A 19404-nucleotide genomic window follows, 5' to 3' on the forward strand; every position below is an offset into this window, starting at 1 on the left:
TTTACTCATTTATTCAATGACAGTCATGTCATCATCTTCTGGAACATCATCATAACAATTAAACCCTTATTTTCAGGGAGGGCTTACTTTCTGGGGGATGCCTTATATTTCAGCGAGAGGCAAACCTGTAAGTAGGTCTTATTTTCGGGGAATGTCTTACTTTCAGGGAAACAGGGTAGTACTCCCAGCCACTGTAGTATGAGCTATTTGGAAGTTGGTCCATTTTTCACAAAGTAAGGAAACTTTTTTTTTTTTAAGCCTTTGATGGTTAAAAAACAAAAACACAACACCTGGATTAACTACGTAGATGTAAGGAGCCTAGGTGTGCTGGCAGGTTTTCGATAGGCTGCTTCAACAGAAAATTGGCAGTTCAAAACCATCCGATGGCTCCCTGGATGAAAAGATATGGTGATCTACTTCCATAAAGATCACAGCCCAGAAAACCCCATGGAGTGGTCTCTCTGTCACACGTGGGTCCCCAACATCAGTTGAACCCCACAGCAGCTAGCAGTCACAGTGAGAGAGTGAAACTAATGACTGCTCATGATTAACATGCTAATTAATAGTCACTGCCCTGAAAAGGTCTCCACATGACTTTTTACTCATTTATATAGAATGCATATGCAGATATGTGTTCTTTTATATATATCAGATCATAAGGAACTATATGTGACCTCCTGCCTGGGGGACGGACAACAGAAAAGTGGGTGAAGGGAGACTTCGGACAGGGAAAGCTATGACAAAGTAATAATTTATAAATTATCAAGGGCTCATGAGGGAGGTAGGAGGGGGGAGGGAGGGCAAAAATGAGGGGAAAAACTTGGAAATTGTAGAACAGCAAACAGGCAAAGAGCAGTTCATTTATGGGTGATCACTGCCAATACCCTCACGGATATCTTTGCTGTTCTGTACACATTAGAATAATCACTGAAGAGTGTGAGTTTATTGATGTATTATGCATATTGTTTTGTACCTTTTCAAAGGCTACCTGGTATTCTTTGTCATTGTTTTTGTTTTTGACAATCATTTTATGGGGGCTCTTACAGCTCTTATCACAATCCCTCCATTCATTGTGTCCAGCACATTTGTACTTATGCTGCCATCATGCTTTTCAGAACATTTTCCTTCTATTGCGCCCTTGGTTTCAGCTCCTCATTTTTCCCCTCCCACTCCCCCACCCTCATGAACCCTTAATAAGTCATAAATTATTATTTTCATAACTCACACTGCCTACTGTCTCCCTTCACCTGTGTTTCTGTTGTTCATTACCCTGGGGGTGGGGTGGGGTGTTACACCTCCATCATTGCCATCAGTTCTGCCTTTCCTCCCCCTTCTTCCCCCTACCCTCATGGTATCCCTACTCCCATTATTGATCCTGAGAGATTTTTCTGTCCTTGATTCCATGTGCTGAGAACGCTGATCTGTGCCAGTGGATGTGCTCAGGTCTAGCGGGATCTCTAAGGTAGAACTGGGGTCATGATAGTGGGGTGGGGGGGAGCACTAAAGAACTACAGGACGGTTGTATGTTTCATCGGTGCTATACTGCACTCTGGTTACCTTGTCCCTTCCTTGTGACCTTCTGTGAGGAGATGTCCAATTCTTTACAGATGGGCTTTGGGTCTCCACTCTGCCCCCCTCGTTCACATTGATATGATTGTTTGTTTTGGGTCTTCTGGTGCCTGATGCCTGATCCTGTGGATACCTCATGTTCACACAGGCTGCTGTGCTTCTTCCATGTGGGCTTTGTTGCTTCCTAGCTACATGGCCACTTGCTTATCTTCAAGCCTTTAAGACCCCAGTCACGATACCTTTTTTTGTTTGCTTGGTACTATATCTTTTAATAGCCAGGCACGTTGTTGTTTTTAAGTCAGAAGTAATTGCAGGACCATATTGCAAATATAAAGTCTTGAGTTTTAGACTCATCAGGCAGCAGACTAGTCTCATAGTTCAATTTCTGATATCTATATACCTTTGGTCCATGTATATAGATTTAAAAATTCAAAGATAGAAAATGTCGGCTGTCATCTGTAGGAAGGCAGACTACCAAAGCTTTCTCCCGGAAGCAGCTGATAAGTTGGTAACCAAGTGCTTCCTTGCCGAGCCACCAGGGCGCCGTGCATGCTTCCAACAATTACTAGCTGTTACTTCATTCTGTCCCTAGATCTCTGTAATCTTTGGGAAAAGTTCCAGGGATCAACTTGTTTGCTTATTGTAGAAGTAAAAGAGCTGGGGGAAATTGTTTCTTGATGTGATTCCTGATCACTGTTTTGAAGGTGTGAACTGAATACAAACTGGGAAGCAATTTTCCTAGGACTGGATATCGATCGGGACCAGTTGGTCCACACTCCCCCCTATCGAAAGAGCTCTCCCTATGCCTATCAACTATATAAGTGATATAGTCTTAACATTGAGATTCAAGAAGAATTTAACACTATTCAGATTACCAAGCCCTTGGCTCTTTATCACAGCCATGCTTTTCCAGAACTTAGATTCAATTCTTAATTCACCTTCCTTAGTGTAAGGGGCCTTGGTGGTGCAGAGGGATGAATCTTTTGCTGCGAACTGAAAGGTTGGGTTTCGTTCCCAGTTGCTGCTCCACAGGAAAAAGACAAAGTAGTCTTCTCTCATAAAGCTCTGCCGCCGTGTCTCAAAACCAGCAGCCATCTAAATGCGGTTTCAACTAAGTTCACACAGAAGCAGCACACCAGCCTGTGTGTTCCAAGGAGTATAAAGAATACACTAGAAATTTAGAGGAGGGAATGGTATCCAAGCTTAAATTCTGAATATGCAGTTAGCAGACAGCTATGGATGACAGTAGAAGCCCAAAATCTTTGTGCAGGGTTACCACGAGGATTAAGCCTCTGATCACAATCCAGAGATGTGAACAGGCTTGCTGTCAGATAGAGAGCATTTTAAAGTAGATTGCAGCTGATGTAACATCTCATCATTTGCTTTCCCTTTTGACCCATTGTCAATTAGTTCCAATTTTTAATATTTTCTGCTGTCTTTTCAATTGACATTTTTCTCTGTTTTGTTTTGTCATTGTTGTTGGTTTGTTCTTAATCCCCCACCTTGATTTTGTTTTGTATATTTTTTCTGTGGATGAAATCCAGGTTAGATAAATCTATAGAGTCAGTAATTAGATGAATAGTCATCTAGGGACATGAGAGGGGAGGTTGGGGAGAAATGGAGGGCTAACAATCCAAGAAAGAAAATGGTCTAAAATTAATTATGATGATGACACAACTCTCCATAATATCATTGACTTATTGTATTGCATGATAATGTGAATTATATGCCAATTTAAGATACATTTTAAAAAAAGATCTGTATCCTTGGAAACATTCTGGGAGAGTCTCCTTTCACTTTTAGGGTCACTGTGACTCAGGACTACCTCTATGGCCATGGGTTTGGGCTTTCTTTGTGCTTCTCACTGCCTGGAGGCTTATGCGTACACTCTGCCAAGGATGTACTGTGCCCTGTTGAGGACGCAGATATTCGTCACACAAATATTTGTGTCATTAGCACTTACAAGGCACTTAAATGATTGTATACTGATCATTGAAATTCAAGTCACCCTTGAAGTAGCATCTACCCGAGCTCATGCCGTTGCCTATTCCAGCATTCTTATTGGGTGATCGATATAGTGCTGAGCATCAGTGATGAGAGCACACAGTGTCAAAATAAGCTCACTGCAACTACATTTGTTCCCAACCACTCTTGTATTGACTTGTTCTTGTTTTATTAGTAGAAAGCATTACACATGTTCTCAACCCTTCTAGTAATAATAATAATAATAACCAAGTACATGTTTCTCAGATAGAATTAAGTTAATGTTGAGCACAATTCCTGTGTGAGTGCTGGCGAAAGGACAGCAGCTCATCAGCATGCACCACAGGCCTGCTGGAGTGTAAGAACAAAGAGGAGACAGCGTTGGAAAGCCACTGAGACTCCTGCACAGGTTGGAGTGTGATATGCAAATGAAGAAGCACAATGTTTCCATTCTGGGTCAGTGATACAGAATCACATCAGCAGGGGTTTGATACTGTATTTCCTTCTGTTTGATCTCTGTTGTCACTTTAGAAGCTGTGAAAGTAAGACTCTCTAAGAGATGCATTAAGGGATTCAGATACCCCGGGAGAACTATGCCACCATTAGCAAGCATACAAAAAGTAAACATCTACCAACTCGAGGGAGGGTAGTCCAAAATGGAGCTGAACATTGAGGGTGCTTTTAGTTTAGGATGACTTTGTTACTCCCCTATTAACTTTGTTAATAGTGTGATTAACCTGGGGCTGGAGATAATTTGGTAGTGGTGTTTTGTTTTTGGTGTGGAGCCCTGGTGGCAGAGTGATTACACATTGGGCTCCTGACCACAAGGTCAGCAGTTCAAAGCTACCAGCAGCTTTGAGGGAGAAGATGGGGCTCCCTCCAATCTCAGAAACTCAGAGGGCCCGCTCGGCCCTGTCCTATAGCGTTGCTCTGAGTCAGCGTTGACTAGACGGGATGAGTTTGGTTTTAATTTGTTCTAGTGGTAGATCCTGGTGACCTTGTGATCCGGAAGCAGAATATCCACTGCAGAGGGGGAAGAGAGCAGACTACACTGGGTACCCACACTCATTGCTATGGCATCAGTGCTGACCCCCAGTAGCCCTGTGTAGGATTTCTGAGGCTGTAAATCTTCACTGGAGCAGAAAGCCTTATCTTTCTCTGTCGGAGCAGCTGGTGGTTTTGAACCACCAACCTTGTCCATAGAAGCCCAATACTTGCCTGATAGTATCACCAGGACTCTTTGACCACAGGGTAGTAATTTATCTGAATATGTCTTGGCTCCTTATTCAAAGCCATTCTTGTGCCAAACGTGTCTTTAACCGCAGGGAAATAACCTAGCTCAAGGTTTTGACCTTTTTGGTAATTAATCTAGCCAGCTCAACTAGCTGGTTATCATATCATACTGATAAACACAAAGCAAGTGTAGCAGTCTGCCTGTGTCGAGGTCTCTTCCTTGTAAACTGCTCTGTTACCACAGAAGCATAGACCCTTAGAGGACTCCGTTGTTGTTGTTAGGCGTCATTGCGTCCATTCCAACCAACAGCAAGGCCATGCGGGAGAGTAGAACTGCCTCCACTGGGTTTTTGAGCCTGTAATCTTTATAAAAATAAATTAGCAGCTCGTTTCTCCAGCCAGTGGCTGAGTTTGAACCAACAGCCCTGTGGTTAGCAGCCAAGTGCTTAACCATTGAGACACTGGCTCTCCTTAAGACCTCATTTTAGTTTCCATAAATTTGCCTTCTTAACGACTGCTACAGGATCGATTGAATCTGCTGATGCAGTGAAGTGAAATTGTATTGGTTTGCTTTAGGAATAAGTGATGGTCTGAAGGATGGTTTATTAAAGGGGACACTGCAAACACGAATGATTTATCTGACCAGACTGATCTCAGTTTAGGAGACAGCACCCTCAGTAGGCCATTGCCGAGTCAGGAGTCGCATGATCACAGGGTCGTCTCAAGGCAGAAAACAAAGGGGTGGGAGAGAAATGAGTCAGCTTGTTTGTGAGGCTTTCGTTTAGAGGGAAAGATAATTTATAAGTAAAAGAATTAGTAGAATGCTCTGTATTCACGTGTGTGTGTGTGTGTGTGTGTGTGTGTGTGTGTGTGTGAGAGAGAGAGAGAGAGAGAGAGCACTCTAAACCAAACGAAAGTCACTGTCATGAAGTCAGTACCTACTCTTACCACCCATGGGACAGAGGAGTGCACTCGAGAGAGAAGTCCTAGGAGACACTCTCTTGTTGGGTGATGGATTGCCATAGATCATGTGACCACCCTTACCTCCAAGGTAGATTCAAAGTGAGCATCCTGACGCTTGTCTTTATACAGTGGGAAGCGAGTGAGAGAAAGAAATGGTAGGAATGGTTGAGCCTGCCAAAACGGTTTTCTCTCTTCACTGTTTACTCGACAGGCCCTCCTTTGAACATCTCATTTGTTTAGTTATTGGTTTCCCCTGATGTGGTTGTGAGGTAGTCCTGCTTTGTGTAAACAGCTAATGCATAGGGTGCTAACAACAAGATTGGAGATTGAAGGCTACCCAGACCCTTAGAAGAAAGAGCTGGCGATCGCTTCTGGAGAGAAAAAAAAAAAATCAGCCATTGAAAACCCTATGGAGCCAACTCTACTGGGGGGCGTGCACACAAGATCACCCAGAGTTGGAGCAACTGGCTTTTTGGTTGTTGGTTATTTTAGAGTTTCCCCACCGCTGGCAGAAGCATGTTCCAGCCCCACCTCATTGCACCTGCCACCCTGTAGGCTGCCTTTGTTTCCAGTTAAGGATTCTGGTGTTCCACCCCCGGAATTGGCCTGCTGTTTGGTCAAGGTGGCATGCATTCTGTGTTCCCCACGCTGTGTGGCTGCAGAGGTAGTTCTTACTCATTCAGCAAGACAATCCGTCAGTGAGTATAGTAGTCTTGAAAGGCTTGCTAATCACCACTCTCTGATCAGCACTGATCACATGGCATCATGACCAAGAAGGATGGGTGTTTTGCGTGGATGTCTGTTCCTCAAACCCTCAAAGATTTCTCGGTTTCGTGGGCTTAACAAACACGGGACCAGAGCGCTGAGGGAAACGGCAGACAGCTTGGGGGAAAGAGACATCTTTTCTTACTTCCCTCTCTTGTCTGCAGTAGCCTTCACGCTGGCTCACAATTCAATGTAGACAAAATCAAAACCCTCCCTAGAGCATTTGCTAACGTCCTGGTAAAGGGAGAAAAGATGGGAGCTGTCAAGGATTTCATCTTGCTTGGATCCACAACCACTGCTGCATGGAGGCAGCAGTCAGGAGATCAAATGATGCATTGCCGTGGCTAAATCTGCTGCACCAGACCTCTGTAAAGTGTTACAGAGCAAGAATGTCACTTGGAGAACTAAGGTGCCCCTGCCCGAAGCCATAGTATTTTCAATGGCCTCATAGGGAGGTGAAAGTTAGACGTTGAATAAGGAAGATGGAAGAGGAAGTGGTGCATTTGAATGATGGTGCTGGTCAAAGAACACACAAGTCTGCCTTGGAAGTAATGTAGCCAGAGTGCTCTGTAGAAGCGGGGGTAGCGCGGTTTCATCTCATGTACTGTGGACATATTACCAGAAGAGACCAGCCTCTAGGAAAAAGGCCTCATGCTTCCTAAAGTGGTGGGCAAAAACACCAAACCGAGGAAGACCCTCAAGGAGACGGGTTGACACCATGACTGCGACAATGGGTTCACACAACAACAATTGTGATGCTGGTGCAGGGCTGGGCAGTGTTTCCTTCTGTCATACACAGCGGTGCTCCCAGCGGAAGTAACTAGATGGCACCTAACAACAACAACAACAACAACATCCTTGTGCAGTTATTAGCACGAAGGAGTTGTTCTACTAACTTAATTTGATAGTTGATTTATCAAGTAGACAGAAGACCATGTTTTAAAACTTTGTATTATGGGGTGCCGTGCATTTCTACTGTAACCCATCACTTCAGTGGTCATATGAGGGAACTATTAAAAAATTCATGAAAAAATTGAATTAGAAGAAAGTGGAATTTTTCTGTCCACCTTTTTGAATTTCTCAGGATGGGATAAAGACGGGGCTTTCTACTGCTGTAAAGAGTTATGCTCTCAGAAAGCCCTACTCTATCCTAGAGGGTTGTCCGATAGAGCTGTCGTAACTCGATGGCTGTGAGTTTCATTTGGGGTATTATATATACCAGCTGCCCTATGAAATATATAGAGAATCTGGTTGCTGTTGCTATAGGACCCCTTTTGTTTCAAAATAGAACTGTGCTCCATCAGGTTTTCCATGATTGATTTTGGGGAAGTAAATCACCAGGCCTATCTTGTCAGGTGCCTCTAGGTGGGCTTGAACCACCAGACTTGCATTTAATAGCCCAGCAAGTTAACTATATGTAGCATCTCTTCTATTTTTTCAGAATTTCCTCTCCTGAGCATGTGTCTGTGTATATGAATTGTTTTTATTTTTTAATCATTTTATTGGGGGCTCATACAACTCATCACCATCCATCCATCCATCCATCCATCCATCCATCCATCCATCCATCCATCCATCCATCCATCCATCCATCCATCCATCCAACCATCCAACCATCCATTCATTATGTCAAGCACATTTGTACATTTGTTGCCATCATCATTTTCAAAACATTTTCTTTCTACTTGAGCCCTTGGTATCAGCTCCTCATTTTTTCACCCTCCCTCTTCTACCCTCCCTCCCTCATGAACCCTTGATAATTTAGAAATTATTATTATTTTTTCATGTCTTACACTGACCAATGCCTCTCTTCACTCACTTTTCTGTTGTCCGCCCCACTGGGAGAGGGCTGTGATCAGTTCACCCCTCCTCCCCCCTTAGCTCAGGCCCCCTCCACCTTCCCCTTCCCCTCCTGGTATTGCTACTCTCAATATTTGTCCTGAGGGGTTTATGTATCCTGCACTCCCTGTGTTTCCAGCTCTTATCTGTACCTGTGTACATCCTCTGGTCTAGCCAGATTTGTAAGGCAGAATTGGGGTCATGATAGTGGGGAGAAGGAAGCATTAAAGAACTAGAGGAAAGTTGTATGTTTCATCAGTGCTATACTGCTCCCTGACTGGCTCATGTCTTCCTTACGACCCTTCTGTAAGGGATGTCCAACTGTCTACAGATGGGCTTTGGGTCTTCACTTCACACTCCCCTTCATTCACAGTGATATGATTTCCTGTTCTGGCTCTTAGATGCCTGATACCTGATCCCGTTAACACCTCATGATCAAATAGGCTGGTGTGATCCTTCCATGTAGACTTTGTTGCTTCTCAGCTAGATGGCTGTTTTGTTTATCTTTAAACCTTTAAGACCCCAGACACTATATCTTTTGATAGCTGGGCACCATCAGCTTTCTTCACCACATTTGCTTATGCACCCATTTTAGTCTTCTGTGATCATGTCGAGAAGGTGAGTATCAAAGAATTCCAGGTTATTAGGACAAAGTGTTCTTGCCTTGAGGGAGTACTTGAGTTGAGGCCCAATGTCTGTCTGCTACCTTAATACTAAACCTGTAAATATATGCATATAGATATATTTCCCTATTGTCATATATAAATATATTTACATATGTACATGCCTATATTTAGACCTCTATAAATGCCCTTTGCCTCCTAGTTCTCTCCTCTATTTCCTTTGACTTTCCTCTTGGTGGGACTTGCTTATTAGCTCTATTTTTCTTTCTTCAGTTTGAATTTTCCTACTATCAATAGTGGTGATCTCATATCCAGCCTTTCCCTTTACCATTAACATTGAGTATAAGCCTCTTCGCTGCCTGAGAGAAGGAGTGTCTGACTGGTATCCAAAAGCAAAGACAGGTCTACATATTCTAGCACAAAACTCGTTTAACCTTCTCCGTGCTGCTCCTTGATAAGTGGATTTTATGTGCAATGCCGTGACGCTTGATTAATAGAGGAAAGCAGAAGTATCCTCCAAGCCCTGTGGAAAATCGCCTGAAGACAACTTCGTTCTCGTACAGACGTTTCATGAAACCACCCTGCATTGACATGGTCAGAGGCTATCTGTGCTGAGACGCTGCTGTTAGTTGCTGTGCAGTCCTCCTGACTCATGGTGATTCCAGGTGTGTAGAGGGGAACTGCTTCATAACGTTCTCAAGGTTGTGTGTGACCTTTTGGAAGCAGATGCCAGGCCTGGCTCCCAAGCTGCCTCTGGGTGGCCTTGAACCTTCGCCCTTCCAGCTAGTACTCCAGTCTTCAACCTTTTGCACCACAGATCGTAGAACATACACAGATTGTTTCCCTGCTTTCCACGACATCTGCAACCTGGAGAGTATCCACAAAGGTTGAGCGGGAGGTAGATCACCATGGAACAGGGGTGGTGAGTCTGCTTGATGCATTTGTAAGGGGACCATTGAAATCAGGGCATAGGTAAAAATATGAGTTTACATGTTCAGATTCAGATATACATCCATTTTTATGTTGGTGCAACTGATGTATCTTGGAAATCAAGTTCTGTGAAATTACGTTTACTTGGTCAAGACTATTGAACAATGAAAATGTGGGAGAGACAAAAGGAGGGGAGAGTGAGAGAGAGGGAAAGGCCAGAGGGAGCAAGAGGAAGTAGGAGAGGCAGGGGGAGAGAGAGGGCTGCCTGTCTGATCTGTTTTGGGTCTTGTAAAATGTAAACTTGTAGAACAGGTGAAGTTTAATTATTCTGACTCTTTCTGTAAATACTAATTTAGTAGCTAGTTGGAAAACACACACACACACACACACACACACACACACACACACATCCTTTAGCAATGCATCAGATGTAAGATTATAGCCGAATATTAGTTGAGTAATTTTAGAGAGGTTGCTTAACTACCCTAGCTTTTAATTTCTTTTCCTCAGAGTACATGCATATGCCTTATCTCAAAGGTCCTATGGATGAAAATCTCACAAATAGTGGCCATTAATTGTTAATATCATTAACTCTAGAACCACCTTTAAAACACCTCGATAACTGGTAGATAAGGCATGTTCCTTACACACAAAGAGCTTTCAGTGTACTTAGGGTGGGATAATGATACTCTGAGACAATAATTTTCAGGCAATAATAAAGGTATACACAAAATGAGATTAGGGGATTTAGGTTGCAGGGAGACGTCAGATTGAGCTTCATGAATAATAAGTTGGGTGGAGTCCTCAGGAAAGAACACGCAGAAAGTGATCTTAGTGGACAAAGGAGAAAGGGACTGAGTTGCATTACAACCTACCTGCTCTTTCTTTTCCCTGCTGGTTCATGGCAGTTCCCACCTCCTCCCTCTCCCTGGAATTCTCTCCCTGTGAGTCAGTACTGATGTAGAGCAACCCTACAGAGCGAACCAGCACTGCCTCCTGTAGAGTTCCGGAGACTGGGAATCTTAACAGAGCACACAGCCTCATCTTTCTCCAGCACAGTGGCTGGTAGGTTCAAACACAGCCCCACCACCACCCCACCACCAGGGCTCCTTCCTCTTCCTTTAAGTACTAGGTATTATCATCAGAAAAGAACCCGATTGTCTGTTGGGCAAAGACTCTCAAATGATTATCCCACAGGTAAGGAAGCTGGGGGAATTGATTCATCTGAATTCTGGTGCTGGCTTCAGACTATTGAAAGGACCAGGGACTGCTCAATGAACAACGAATCCGTCTTGGAAGACGTACACTCCGAATGCTCCTTAGAGGCAAGGATGGAGAGGCTTTGTCTCCTGTGCTTTGGACGTGTGGTGTGGAGATCCTAGTCCCCTGGTCCTACTCAGTGGGATATCCTACTGGGTAAAGGAGCTGGGAAACAAGAGAGAGGAAGGCCCTGGACCAGATGGACTGATACAGTGTCTGCTCCAATGGGCTCAAACAGTACGAACAAGTGTGAGCGTGGCACAGGCCCGGACAGCGCGTTGTTCTGTTTCACCTGGGGTTGCAGTGTGTTGGGACGGGCTCGGCAGCACCTAGCAGCAACAGTAGCACATCTGTCTGACTCTTATGTGGAGACAAACGAAGCATTCTGTAAGACACCATTGCTTTTGTGTCTCTTTGTACCGATCAGGGACTCACTCTCTGAGTGAAAAGCAGCCACCCGGAAGAGAGTCTCAGGATGGAGCATTGGAGGTGGAGCCCCCAAACCAGGTGGGCTGCAGGATGATTCTCTCGGTCTTACTCACAACGGTGACCCTGTGTGGAGAAGTGGCTCCCTGTGTAAGGTAGTGGCAGCCTCTCTACAAGAGATAGCTTGGATTCGAGAAGTTGTGGAACTCACGCAAGTTTTCATAGCCAATATGGAGCTCCTCTGGTGCTCCGGATGGAGTGAGCCCTTCCTGGGAGCCAGGTGTGCGCTTTGATTCCATGAACACCTGGGCTTGGAGGTCAGTTCGCCGTGTATCAACTGTTAGGCTTAAGCCTCTCTGCTCCTGGGTGATGCTGTTGTTAGTTGCCATGCCTCACAACTCCTGGAGAGCCACGTGTGCCGACAAGCCTGGCTCCACTGGGTCTTTCATCAGACCGATCACCAGGCCTGTCTCTCAAGATGCCACCAGCCTTTCAGCTAAGAGCGAAGTGCTTAACCATGTGCGCCACTAGTCGAAGGGCATTTCTTCCCTCACTCTCTTCGCTAGGTGACTTCCTGACTTCCTGATCTTTGTATCTTCCTCCTGTGCTTGTTGTGAGGATGAAATGGCATGTGTTGGGCTTCTTAAGCATAAAATGAGGACCGCTGATGGCATGGGAGGTTAAACGGTTGGCTGCTCATTCAAGGACGGGCTATTCAAACTCAGCAGCTCTGTACAGCCTGTGGCAGCCTGAGGTGCAGTTCCACCCTGCGCGTAGGGTCCCTATGAATCAGGATTTACTCAATGGCAGTGAGACCTACAGAAATAGAGCCAGCTCCTAGTCTTCCTTCCTTCTGGAGTCTTCCAGGTCCCCTGTCCCTGCCAGTATTTGTCATTCCGGGTAGAATAAAGACTCGGTGTCAGCGAGGCTAAGAGGCATCGAGAAAAGAGATGTTAGCCAGGTACACGCCAGACTGCTGAAGGGCGAGCTCAGCGCTCCTCAGGCTCGGCACTGGACGGAGGCACAGAGGAAAGCAGAGGATGAGAGGCCCCAAATGGCGATGCTCAGGTGAGGGGTGGCATGGGGGAGACAGGCAGCACCTTGAGCTGCCAGCCTTCTCCTTAGAACAGCTACCTTCCACAATACCTCAGAGTTTTGCTAAGGGTTGTTTTTGTGTTCCTAGCTGCTGACAGGCCGATTCTGAGAACGAGACACTGCCCGGTCCTGCACCATCCTCCCAGTGGCCGTTACGTTTGAGCCCCTGTTTGTGGCCACCGTGACAATCTATCTCCCCGAGGGTCTTCATTTTCCCTGACTCTCTACTGAGCACAATGCCCTGGCCCGTCCTGATGATGTATCCAAAGGACGGGAGACGCAGTCTCACCACCCTTGCTTCGAAGGAGCATTCTGGTTGTACTTCTTCCACAAGTACTGGCTGTATGCCTTTTTCTGGGAGTCCGTCTTCTTCACTGATGCCGTCATTCAAACGTAGCTCTCCCTTCTTCCTTGTGCAGTGTCCAGCTTTCACGTGTGTCCGAGGAAACTGAAAACGCATGGCTTGGATCAGCCGCAACGTAAGTCTGCAAAATGACCGCTTTGCTCAACGTTTTAAAGACGTCTTTTGCAGTAGATTTTCCTGATGCAATGTCTTCTTTGGTTGTTATTTTTTACTGCTGCTTCCATGAGCAAGGAGTCCGGATGGCATAGTGGTTACGTATTAGGCTGCTAACAGCAAGGTCTGAAGTTCAGAGCCACCAGTCTCTGCAAGGGAGAAAGGTTGTGTTTTTCACGCTCATAAGCAGTTACAGTCTTGGAAACTCACAGCGGCTGTGGAGCCCAGTAAAATGAAAGCCTTCACAATGCCCTTTCCCCTGTTTTTAGCTCCAGAGGAGAGGATTAGGGTTTTCTTTATATTGATCTGCAACTCCTACTGAAGGCTGCAGCCTTTGATTTCCATCAGCAAGAGCTCCACATGCTCAGCACTTTCACCAGGCAACGTGGTGTCATCTGCAAATTACAACTTTTTAATAATCCTTCCTTCAATCCCCATGCCCTATTTTTCTTCAGATAGTCCAGCTTCTCGGATCATTTGTTCAGCAGACATACTGACTAGATAGTGAGCAGATACAGGCCTGACACACATCCTTCTTGATGTTAAAACATGCAGCATTCCTTTGTTCCGTCTGCACGCTGCCTCTCGATCCGCGTGCAGGCTCAGCACTAGCACAATGAAATGGTCCTGCATGCTCACTCTTTTCCAGGCTAGCCATAATTTGTTGTGGTGCAGACAGTTGAATGCTTTTGCATAATCAATAAAACACAAGTCAATATCTTTCTGGCATTCTCTGCTTTCAGCTAAGATCTGTCTCAGTAATGATATTTCTCATTCCACATTCTCTATTGAATCTGGCCTGAATTTCTGGCAGTTCCCTGTCAATGGACCGGTATAACCATTTTTGAATTCTCTTCGGTGAAAGTGTACTTGCACATAAGAGGAATGGTATTGTTCAATAGCTAAGGGAAGAGATAGCAAGAAATAAGGGAAATACTCAATGAGATGGAGTGGCTCCGTGAGCTCAGTGGGTCTCAGCATACCTGTGGTCATGAAGGTGACACTGGACCAGGTAGAATTTTCATTTATTTTACATAAGGTTGCGATGAGTCTGCTGACTCGTAGTATCTGTGATAGTTAGGATTTGTGTCAACTTGGCTGCGCCAAGATTCTCCACGGTTTGACCCTTAACACGTGGCTGACCGGCTATTTCAAGCCCAAACTCTTCCATGCTGTCGGCTCCTGGAAAGACCTCTACTGCTTTCAGGCTTACAGACAACATGAACTAATGTGAGGACAAACACTAGTTACCTTCCTTACGACCAGACATCGGGGCAGGAAGGCGTGAGTCCTTGTGACCATTCAGCAATGTGCTGAGATTTAGTAGATGCCAATGATGTGACCTAGCACAATGTAATCAACCCCGTAATGCGATCAGTAAATCGGTTACAACATTAAGATGGGAAGCAACACCTCTCTGACATTGAGCCGATCCCACCTCAGAGTGATCCTATAGGACAGGGTAGAACCAGGCCTGGGGGGTTCCAAAAGTGTGGTGGCTTTGAATGAATCTTGAGGCTAACAACATATAATGCACTACACTACCAGTCCCCTCCTCCCCCCAACATCTCCTCAATTAAAAAGGTGTTTCCTCAGGGGTGTGAACAGTATGAAAACGCTTTCTTGCTTTTTGCTGGGTCTGGATCCTGCATCTGGCTCATGGACCTCTGGTTCTTTGGACTTGAGTGAATGGTCTGCCATATTGCCTGCTAATCTTAGGCACCATCAGTGGCCTGCCATAGGAACTGTCGACCTTGAGTTCATGACCCTCCTGAGCTAACCTAACATCTGAGCCACAGTCTTAGAACCTGCCCAGACTTGGTTTTGCCTGCTTCTACAACTGGGTGGGCCATTCTTGTGAGACACATTTCTTTCTGTGTGTACACATATATAGATCACTGGTTTTGTGCCTCTGGCCTAATATACTATCTAACAACAACAACAAGTATAAAATTAAGTGAAGATATAGTTTTTGTTAATTGTGTTTTAAATGAAAAATTCTATCTTGTGCTAAAGTAATTTTAAGAATTCTTAAGCTGTTGGGGAAGAACATTGGACTACTGTTGGACTTATGGGTTAATATCAGACTTGTGGACTTGATCTAGACTGGGATGTAATACTTTCTTAATATACAATTAGTCTTTGATATAAAGCTCTCTCTTGTATATACATGAGTGTCTCAGATTTGTTTCTGAAGTCAACCTGGCCTAACAGAGTTATCAATGCTTCTTACGTGACAAGAAGCCAGGTATACCTAAATAAACAAACACAGGCAGCCTGTAAATATTTGTGAGTGAAGTATTTCTGATTCTGTAAGTGGAACTACTGGATATATGACAAACCCAATTAGCTAGTTAGAAGGTCAACGGATTTGCAAGTATACAGGCAGAATTCTGGATGTGAAAATAACCTGGGGCACTGTATACTTGGGTTGGAGCATTGTACGCGTCTCTCACTAGTGATGCTGTGAACCAGGGAAAAGGTATTTTGGACAGAAGGAGAGGGGCATGTCCCAATAACCAAGGTAAGCACAGACATACTTGCGCTTACTAACTAGTAGTAGTGGACAAGTTCACGTGGGTTTCATCTTACACTGCCACACCCTTAGTTCTTCAGAGAGCACATAGTTCACAACAGAGATTTTCTCCCCACTCACTTCTGGGGAGTTGATTCTGATTCATCATGACCCTGTAGAACTTCCCCCTGTGGACTTCTGAGACTGTAGCTCTCAATAGGAGTAGAAAGCCTCATCTTCCTCCTCTGGGACAGCTGGTGATTTCAAACTGCTGACCTTTCGGTTGGCAGCCCAATGCATAACCACTATGCCACAGGGCTCCTTTCCTAGGTAAGCTAAACTATTGGTTTTAGTTAAAGGTTGAAAGATGATCTCAGGGCAATGGTTTTAGAGGTTTAACTGAACATTTTTTAATGTTCTTTTCTGAAGTTGGTATTCTCCTTGCCTTCCTTTCAGAATACACATTTATACATTGTTGAAATCTTTCTCATTCTGTTGGCCATTGTGTTTCAGTATTAAGTCTATTGAAAATAAAAATAAGCTATTGTTATCTCGACAAAAACAAACCCCCGAAACTGTTCCACATCTTGATAGCTGCTTCAGCCTCTCCCTCAGGAGGAGGAGGTTGAATGCATGCCCAGCGCCGTGTAATGAGAAATGAGATGTGTATGTAATCTGATGCACATCTCACCAGCAAACAAATATAAAAAATATGTATACGAGAGAGAGAAATGATCCACATTGTGGTGCGTGATAGGAATATGGAATTTCACCTGTTTGGGCTGGCTGCTTTCAGGAGGAAACCTCAGTCCTCATGAAATCCTCAAAGTGTCTGCATAGTTTGAACAGAAAAACCCCATTCCACTCACTGCCAGAGATTGACGCACATCACCACCACCACCACCAAGATAGTAAGATACCCCGTATCTCCATGTTGTATTCAGACATTCATTTTTTTTTTTAAATAAAAAAGAAAGAAAAGAAAAAGGGTTCTATTAGCCAATTGGGAACCACTTTGGGCTGCTGGCTGCAAGGTCAGTAATTGAAAGATGAGGCTGTTTACTTCCTTAAAGAGTTACGGTCTTGAAGACCCACAGAGGCAATTCTGCCCTGTCCCACAGGGTCGCCATGAGTTGCCAGAATCAATTCCTTGGCAGTTGAGTTGGTTTGGTTTTTCGGTTTCCACGTTCTGGTTGGCATTTCCTAACGGAGAATCTTAACATACAGTTCATAGGTAGCTTTTTCCTATTTAGTCCCTAGAATAATTTAATATGCATATCATGTCATGTTCTTGGCTGGACTCTCCCCCGTGACTCTGGTGAAATAAACAACCCACAAGCAAAATCCAAGGAGCACAGCTAGGCTTGGCTCTGGGCTCATTTTCATTAGCAGTGGGTCTGTCTGCCTGAGTGTGATTTACATGCGGTCGCTTTCGGCAGCACCTTTCATATTCTCCCAGGAAACAGTCCCCGTTGTCTAAAAAGTCAACACCTGAAAGGTGCCATCTGGCCCAGCTGCCGTTCACTCCCACAATGCTGCCTGTGTATTCGATTCGCCCCTGTGACCAGAGACCCTTCAAGAGCTAACGTGATGGCCGGGACCATTTCTTCTCTGCTTGGCTCCTGCAGATACGCGCAAGGAGACCCTACCTGTTATACGGTTATTTTTAACACTGCATAACCTTTTGCACGTTGGCAGTTGAGGAGTGCCGATAGCAGACGAATGTAAGATTTCCATCCAAAGTAGATCATAAGTTATGAGGAACACCATCGATGGAGACCATGCCTCTTCAGGAGTAAGTTTCTGGAGGGGTGGCTAATGAATAGGTCATGATGTACTAGATTCGTGTACTGTGTCACACCTGCCGATCTCTTTGTCTGTTGTCTTGTCATAGCACTTTGAGTTTTCCATCCCTTTTGCTGGTTTTTCTGCCCCGCCCCCTCGGGCAGCCTGGTCTAGTGGAAAGAAGCACACATTTGAAGAGAATACAAGAATCTGAGCAACAACTTGGGTTATTGCTGCTTCTGTAACCCTGGAACTGCCACTTCTGGGTCCATTCTCACACTGGGCGTTTTCGCAGTAAACTGGCCATGATGCAAAAGCCCCACCATACTCCAGTCCTCTCTCATAGTGTTTGGAAGGCACAGTGTTTGGAAGCCAACGAATGAAATGATGTGATTGAGAATATGGATACTGGTTCATTGCGTGTCGATTTTGGGTGACACAATATTACAGGTGTGGTGCACCCACACGCAAGACATTAAACTCACCCTCAAGAAACTTGCAACCCACTGGAGAACGGGATGCTTAAACCAAACAAGAATGCTGTAAGCCGCTGAGATGTCTGAAGTGAGGTGCCTGAGAGCATCAAAGATACAAGAGGAAACAGAGAGGGGAATCAGAGCATTGTGGATAACGGGGCCAGTGAGTGGAAAGGCAGGGAGGTGAGCGGCAATGTGGCATGTGTTGAAGTCTTGCAGCAGTTAAACCAGGATCAAACCTTTGGCAGAGGAAATGGCCGCATCACAATACCGAGACCTTGGTTTATGAAACAGACGCCAACAGCATTACAATACAAACCATGTGGTCCTCAAGCCCGTTCCTCCCTGTGATGACCCTCTGAGTTCCGTGCTTCAGCGAATTTTCAAGGTCTGATTTTTGGAAAGTAGATGCCGGGTCTTTCTTCCGAGGTGCCACCGTATGGCCTCGAACCGCTGAACTTTCCATTTGTATCACCCAGGGACTCTTGTGTGAAGAGGTTGCCTTTTCCCCAGTGGGCAATGGAAAACTGCTGGAGGGAGATGATTGCGAATCATCAACAGGGGGGCAAGATGATTGAAAATGCGTTAGAGGGATTGTTTGTGAATTTGCGTCTTCAAGGTTGCTGAGGGGAGGGATTCGAAGGCGTCAGGAGCTCATTATGGAGTCTGGCGGCAGTCCCCACTGGAAACGATGAGGAAGGAGCTGGAAGGTTGATTGAAGGCAATGATGAGGAAGGAATGGGAAGGTTGACAGTGGAAGTCAAGAGGAGGCGATGTATCAGAGAAGAGTGTGGAATATTAAAATCGTATTAATGCAAGAGGTCTGGCAGAAAAATGTTCTGACATGTCTCAGGCTCCGTGTCTCAGGTTCATTGTTTCCCTCATAGCTTTCCTACAGGGAAGAGTTGCGTATTCATTTACAGTCAGAAGCCATCTGACCTATTTGCAAAGGGAACCATCCTTCTGAAATTCTCGGATGCCCAGAACATTGCCAACCACTTCACATTTTCCCCCCTAGTATTGATTCAGTAATGCGATGGATTTTCTTTTCCTCCTGGAGACAGGCCGTAGAATTGGGAAGCCACATTCTCATGAATAATTTGAACATATACTGAATATTGTTTCATGTGATCACATCCACTGTACTGATTAAGATTTTATTATTAATTGGGAGTCAGTCCACATATCATATTATTCCATAGTTTAATCACGTCGATTAGAATTGTACAATTGCTACCATGGTGAGTTTCCAAACATTCTTTTTTTCCTGAGCTCCTTGACATCATCTCCATTTTATACCCTCCCCAGCCCCCCAACTGTACCGCTCCCTCTGAAACCCTTATTCTATTTTCTGTCCCTATAGGTTCATCGATCCTGAATTTTATATACCAAAACACAGAAAAACATGTAACACAACTTCAAGAG

The 19404-nt window shown here is 44.8% G+C and overlaps 1 long non-coding RNA gene across 3 annotated transcripts in view; it reads left to right on the forward strand.

Moving 5' to 3' along the window:
* Positions 1–19404, forward strand: part of LOC123522341 — an 83191-nt gene that overhangs the window by 27516 nt on the left and 36271 nt on the right. The window contains exons 4-6 of one of the 3 annotated variants that reach the window (XR_006680609.1): positions 11593–11672; positions 13106–13165; positions 17347–17490. The exons of 1 other annotated variant lie outside the window; for it this stretch is intronic. This is a non-coding gene — a long non-coding RNA (uncharacterized LOC123522341). Of the gene's footprint in view, positions 1–11592; positions 11673–13105; positions 13166–17346; positions 17491–19404 lie in introns of those variants that run through there. One more of the 3 variants, XR_006680611.1, reaches the window with a different exon arrangement.

The sequence above is a fragment of the Echinops telfairi genome, unplaced genomic scaffold (genome assembly GCF_000313985.2).
Source record: "Echinops telfairi isolate 266 unplaced genomic scaffold, ASM31398v2 ScPeMD7_5868;HRSCAF=6743_0, whole genome shotgun sequence".
In the NCBI taxonomy this organism is placed as follows: domain Eukaryota; kingdom Metazoa; phylum Chordata; class Mammalia; order Afrosoricida; family Tenrecidae; genus Echinops; species Echinops telfairi.